Here is a 6,930-nt window from a genome sequence, read left to right as displayed (position 1 = left end):
TCACACGTTAATTACCTAGCCTGACAATCCCCAGGGCAGCTGGTTTTCTTGGGCTGTGTCTGCCAGGAGGCAGCGGGAGTTATTAGAAAAGTTTGGGCTGCCAGGTTAATATCATCCCTTCCAGTATCAATATGTAATGTCCTACTCCGTGCCTGGGCTTTAAGTACCAAAATTAAAAACAGCTCTCTCAAATACATGACAGGCTGAGAATCTTATGACTATTCTATGTGGCTCCAAACTTCTAAATCACTGCTCATAGTAGCTGCCCTATGGCCAAAGAGCTATGCCATCTCAAGGCTTGAGGGAACTCAGTGCCATGCTGTTGAGTGGTGATATCCAGCATTGGCTAATGACAGGCAGGCCAAAGGGAGGCAGAAGCCTTCTTAAAGACAGTGGCATCCCCAGTAAGGACAAGGAGCTAAGTCGCAGTACTCAGGAAGTATGCAGCTCTGAGTGCTGACTCAGGAAACCTTTCTTTGGTTTTTAATTTTCAATTTGTTTCTTTTTCTTTTTTTTTTTTTTTTTTTTTTTTTTTTTTTTTTTTTGAGACAGAGTTTTGCTCTGTTACCCAGGCTGGAGTTCAGTGGCGCAATCTTGGCTCACTGCAACCTCCGTCTCCCAGGTTCAAGCAATTCTCCTGTCTCAGCCTCTGGAGTAGCTAGGACTAGAGGTGCACGCCACCATACCCGGCTAGTTTTTGTATTTTTAGTAGAGACGGGGTTTCACCATATTGGTCAGGCTGGTCTCGAACTCCTGACCTTAGGTGATCCACCTGCCTCTGCCTCCCGAAGTGTTGGGATTACAGACGTGGCTTCCCAGGAAACCTTTCTAAAGCCATTTGGTAGCTTCCTGTCATGCTGCTAAATACAAGTTTCCTCCAATCAGGGAGCAGTATTGCTGGGGTGCTGGCTTCCCCGAGCTGCAGCTTCCTCCTCTCATTTCTCTTTATTTGACCCTTGGTTGCCAGAAAAAGTTATCACATCTCCTTCTGGGCCTCAGCCTTCAGACTCAGCTAGACTTTATCTTCTTGCCTGACAGTTCCTCCTCCTGCCGCACAGAACACCTGGAAAAGCAAGATGTGAATTTGATTCCATTCATCAGAAAAGGAGCATTCATGGTCCACTCGCTACAAACTGTGGCGTCTCCCCAGCCTCTTAGCAGGAAGAAGGGCAGGGCAGGGGCTCACATCCCTTGGGTTTTTGATGACTTCTCATATTTCTCTGGGTATCCTGCACCCCCGCTTCCAGATCTTTCTTCTGATATCCTTCGGGGTCCCCTAGGTGGGTCCTATCCCAGAACCAGCCCCAGCTCTCCCGAGAGGAGACGATAAGGCAGATGGACAGCCTCCTGGCAGGTTCAGTTGGCCTCAGCCTTTTTTCCTTCCTCTTTCAGAACAAGGACATGTTGACCAGTGACGTGGCAATGTGTGTCCAATTAAATGTTTTTAACCTATTCTGCTGTGCCAACAATCTGCCAGCCACATTTTTCCCTTCAGATAAGTTGCTGATTTTTTCCCAGCAGGCAGCCTGCTCTCCAGAGCCCCGTGCTCTGGGCCCTGGGGAAGGCCTGTGAGTTCTGCCCAATGCCCTTTGCTCAGCTAGGAGCGACCTTCCTGGACCTGGAGCGGTCACTTCCCAAACCTCATCCATTTCCCACTAGTTATTAACAGTCTATTCAGCACTGCGCTATGCCAGAAACATTTTCTCTGCAGCTAACACTCCTTTATGACAAACCTGCCATTATAAAAATTTGAAACACCCTTTACAATTACGAGCACCTGTGTAACGGGCAGTGCCCCCTAAAAGGGGGTACCCTGGGTCACTGGTGGGTGAAGGTGAGATCTGTGTCCCTTCACTCCAGCTCCTCTGCGACCTGGCCCCAGTGCCCAGTCCTCCTCCAGCCTCCCAACCATGATGGTTAATTCTAGGTGTCTGCTTGACTGGATGAAGCAGTACCCAGAAACCTAATGAGGCATTATTTTGGGGTCTGTCTGTGAGGGTGTCTCCAGAGGACACTGGCATGTGAGTCTGAGTGGAATAAGTGGGGAAGATCCACTCTGAATGTGAGTGATACCATCCGATCAACTGGGGGCCCGCAGAGAGCAAAAATAGAGGAAAGGCGAGTTGGTGTCTCTCCCTCTTGGAGCTGGGGTGCTCTTCTTCTCTTGTCCTTGGACATCAGAACTCCAGGCGCTCCAGTCTTTGGACTCCAAGACTCACACCCATGGCCTCTGGATTCTCAGGCCTTCGGACTGAGCCTCACCACCAGCATCCCAGGGTCTGCAGCTTGCAGATAGTCAGTGGTGGGACTTCTTGGCCTCCCACAAATGTGTGAGCCAATTCTCCCAACAAATCCCTTCTCATCTAGCTATCTAGATAGGTGTAGACAGACAGATACTATTGGTTCTCTCTCTCAAGAACCCTAATACATAGCCTTAATCTCCAGCCGGGGCCCCACCACCCACAGGCACACCACTGACAACCCGGATGGCTTGGGACAAATGACCCCATGAGGGCCTCCTGTCTTCATCTCTGAAACAGGTGCATGCACTCCTGTGGCATCACATTGTAGGGAGGGTTAAATGAGGGTTCATGCAGTACCCCGCTTCTGAAAGGCCCCAAGCTGCATGGCTGGCCCACTGGATTTGATGTTAGTCAGTTAGCAGAATAACACCCCAAATGCACCTCCCACAGCACACTATTTACACCATCAGGGCAGGTTCCTCCCAATGCTTGGGCCTCCAAACCTTGCCCACCCTTCACCTGACACCCAACGTTAGCCTGAATCAGAATCAGCTGAGGAGCTGATTAAAGCACAGGTTCCTGGCCCCACCCATAGAGCTTCTGATTTCTTCCATCTGGGGTGGGGCCGGAGAATCTGCATTTCTCTCAAGTTCCCCGAGGCTGCTGTTGCTGGAGAACCATTGCCCTGTGGTGTGGTTCTGATGATGGCACTTTCAACATAATGTGTCACGGGAGTGCGTCTTTGCTAATCACTCACTTGCTAGCACAGACAACCTTGTGAGACCTCTGTAGATAGCGGCAGTAACATGGGTCCCGATTCTCACAAATCCAAAATGACTGCATTCACTGGACTGAAAAATGCATCAGTGGGTGTCACCCTCCGTGGCTGCCTCCCTCTCCTATTGCCTCTGAACTCCCTCTCCTGCAGCTGCAGGAGCTGTACTTTCACCCAGGCAGCCCTGCCCTTGTGAGCACCCGAGGAGTGGGCAGAAGCACAGGCACATGACAACACAAGACCTTGGACCCTTCAGAAGCCATGCGGAAAGACGTGGGGAGCACTTAGGAGGACCCCCCCAGGATGTGGTCCACAGGTTGTTTTTGATATAATTGGAGAAGCAGACAAGGTCACACTGAGTTAACCCACCAAGACCTTGGTGTGGTTGATGACCCCAGAAAGGGAAAGGACAGTGCAGATAAGAGTCAGAGAGAACAACCTGGAAGAGGCCAAAGAGGAAGGGGCTTTGGGAGATGGGCTGAGATGGTATGAGACAGAGTAGGAGCAGGAGAAGCCCAGAGGAGCAAGAGAAGCTCAGAGGAGCAGGAGAAGCTGGCGCCAAGAGCAAGACTTGTTGGTGGCACAGTGAGCCTGAGACCACGGTGCAGTTGGTGGTGGGACAGGCAGGACGGAGAGAGGGAGATGAGTCAGAAAGGTAGGTTAAAGGCTGGGTGTGGTGGCTCATGCCTATAATCCTAGAATTTTGGGAGGCCGAGGCAGGCGAATCACCTGAGGTCAGGAATTTGAGACCAGCCTGGCCAACATGAAGAAACCTCGTCTCTACTAAAAATACAAAAACATTAGCTGGGCAGGGTGGCGCATGCCTGTAGTCCCAGCTACTCAGGAGACTGAGGCAAGAGAATACTTGAATCTGGGTGGTGGTTGTAGTGAGCCGAGATCACACCACTGCACTCTAGCCTGGGCAACAGAACGAGACTCCATCTTGGAAAAAAAAAAGTAGGTTAAGACCCATGGTTAAGGGCAGTTCATAAAAGCATAAAAGGCCTTGACTGGCCAACTAAAAGGTTTGCACTTTGCCTATAGCTACAAGAATATAAAGTTAATAAAGTTTTCTGAGCTTGTGACATATAAAACTGGTATTTTCTTTCAGTCATTCGTTAATTCATTTAAAGCACAATTATCAAATGCCTGGCCAGCACTAGGTGGGGACATAGCAACAATTATACAGTCCCTTCTTTAAGAACTCCCGGTAATCTGAGGGGGCAGAGGAAGGCCACTGTGACTGGAGAATGAACAGGAAGAGTAGAGGCCCTGGCAGTTCCCGGGGAGTGCCACCTTGGATGGCCAGTAGGAGGTGGCTGGGCCTGAGCCAGGAGGACCAGAGCTGTTGGCTGTGGGCCCCCAGCGGCTGGGGACAGGAAGAGTGTGCACTGTGGACTGTACAGTCCATAGATCCTATTGGCTCTAATTTTACTCTTCTCTCTCTCTCTCTCTCTTTTTTGTTTTGTTTTGTTTTGTTTTGTTTTTTGATTTTGAGACGGAGTCTAGCTCTGTTGCCCAGACTGGAGGGCAGTGGTGAAATCTCAGCACACTGCAACCTCCGCTTCCCAGGTTCAAGCAATTCTCCTGCCTCAGCCTCCGGAGTAGCTGAGATTACAGACCCGCCACCACACTGGCTAATGCTTTTTGTTGTTGTTTATTTGATTTTTTTTTTCTTTTTTGCATTTTTAGTAGAGACAGGGTTTCACCGTGTTGGTCAGGCTGGTCTCAAACTCCTGACCTCAAATGATCTTCCCGCCTCGGCCTCCTAAAGTTCTGGAATTACAGGTGTGAGCCACTGCACCCGGCCACTTTTCTGTTTTTAAAAGAAAAGAAATGAGAGTGGATGGCAGAGCTGTACCTGAGCAGGGCCCCGCACTGTCTGTCCAGGGGCAGATGTTGATTTGGATGTCAGGGTGGCTGTGGGTGCAGCACCTGCCCTGGGCCTGTTCCTGGTCCGGTGCAGGAGGGTGACAGCGGGGCCACATGCACTTCCCGTTCACCGCACTGGAGAAGCTGGGAGGCAGCTTGGGTTCCAGGGAAGGGGCACCAGGTCTCACAGCACCTCCAGGCCTCCACAGTGAACTCTGGCCGCTGGGCACACGGAGCTGCCAGCCTAGGGTCTGCTCCTGTACTTGGGGGTCCTGTGGGAGGGAGAATTAGGTAAGACCCACTTAGAGAGGAACAGTCACTGATCCTAATATTGATAATAATGACAGCACCTATGCAGCATTTACTATATATCAGGCACTGTTCTAATACATAGATTAACTCATTTAATCCTCACCCTCTCCGCGAGGTGGACCCTGTTATATCCTCATCGTACAGAGGAGGAAACTGAGGCCTCCATTCGCATTATTTATTCATAGTGTATCTTGGGGTCACATGGCTGGAATGCAAATCAGGTGAAATTTTTGCCCAAGGTCACACATCTAATAAATGTCACAGCTCGGATTCAAACTCACATCTAGCCTACAAAGCCCCCACACCCCGTTGGCCCAGGCAGCAGACTAGAAGGGAAAGACGACTGTAGCCTGAAATTGAGCATTTGCTAGGTCTGGGGCAAGAGTGAATGCAGGCCCAGGTCCCAGACACCTTCGTAAAAGTTATGCGCAACAGTCATCCACCAAGCTCACAAGCTGGGAAGTGAAATGTGCTACGTCTCCTTCCCTGACAGACAGCTTCATGGCAGCATGGACGGCCAGGTTCAGATCTGGAATTCTCAGACTCCTCAGAGGCCCAGCACGACACAACGTGGGGAGAGCCGCCGGTCCGGGCTGCGCCCTTTCTCCTCCCTCAGCCGTGGCTCCACCCTGCACCACAAGGCTTCGCTTGTTTTGTTGTTGTTTTAGTCTCTGCCTTCATTGATTCTTTTTTTTTCTCTTTCAAATATTTTTTATTGAAATGACAATAAAATAAAAAAATAACAGTGATCACTTTAACCAAACTTTTACTTTACAAATATAAAAATATAACCAAAACTTGTTTCTTTTATACATTTTTGTAAACGTAGTATCAGAAAAGTTCTCAAAGCCAAACTATAAATGACGCTTGTATACTGTGATGTGAACACAATAACCAAAAGTTTAAATTTCTAAATACATGACCTTTCCCTCAACAGAACAGCATAATCGATATATCTTCCCAACTTATCTCTATTTTTATGATATGATCTTTTTCATTCTTTCATTTGGACAACAGACATCTTCTGTAGGCATCAGGCATTGTGGTAAATCCCAGAGAATCAAAGATAAATCAGATATAGTCCTTGCCCTCCACAAGACCAAACTCTAAGACAAGAGAAGATACCAGAGGAAAAAAAAAAGAAAACAGAAAAAAACTATAATAAAAAGTAGAAAGTCATGAGAATTTTAGGGGAGGGTTAGATAAAGGGCCAAGAGAGCAGAGAAGAGAGAGAAATTGCTTCTCCCTCCCTCCCTTTCTTCTTCCTTTCCTTTCCTTTCCCTCCCTCTCTCTCTCTTTCTTTCTTTCCTTTCATTCTTTCTTTGTCTTTCTTCTCTTTTCTTGTTTCCTTCCTTCCTTCCTTTCCCCACTCACTCTCTGGCTTTCTTTTTTTTCTTTTCTTTCTTTCTTTCTTTCTTTCTTTCTTTCTTTCTTTCTTTCTTTCTTTCTTTCTTTCTTTCTTTCTTTCTTTCTTTTTCTTTCTTTCTTTCTTTCTTCTTTCTTCCTCCTTCTTTCTTTCTCTTTTCTGTCTTTCCCCTTCCTTCCTTCCCTCCCTCTCCCTCCCTCCCTCCTTCCTTCCTTCCTTCCTTCCTTCCTTCCTTCCTTCCTTCCTTCCTTCCTTCCTTCCTTCCTTCCTTCCTTCCTTCCGTCTGTCCGTCTTTTTTTCTTTGTCTCTGTTGTCCAGGCTGGAATGCAGTGGTGTATTCGTATCTCATGGAAGCCTCAAAT

Source organism: Macaca nemestrina, chromosome 5, assembly GCF_043159975.1.
Source record: "Macaca nemestrina isolate mMacNem1 chromosome 5, mMacNem.hap1, whole genome shotgun sequence".
Taxonomy (NCBI): domain Eukaryota; kingdom Metazoa; phylum Chordata; class Mammalia; order Primates; family Cercopithecidae; genus Macaca; species Macaca nemestrina.
Note: the sequence above shows the minus strand (reverse complement) of the source record.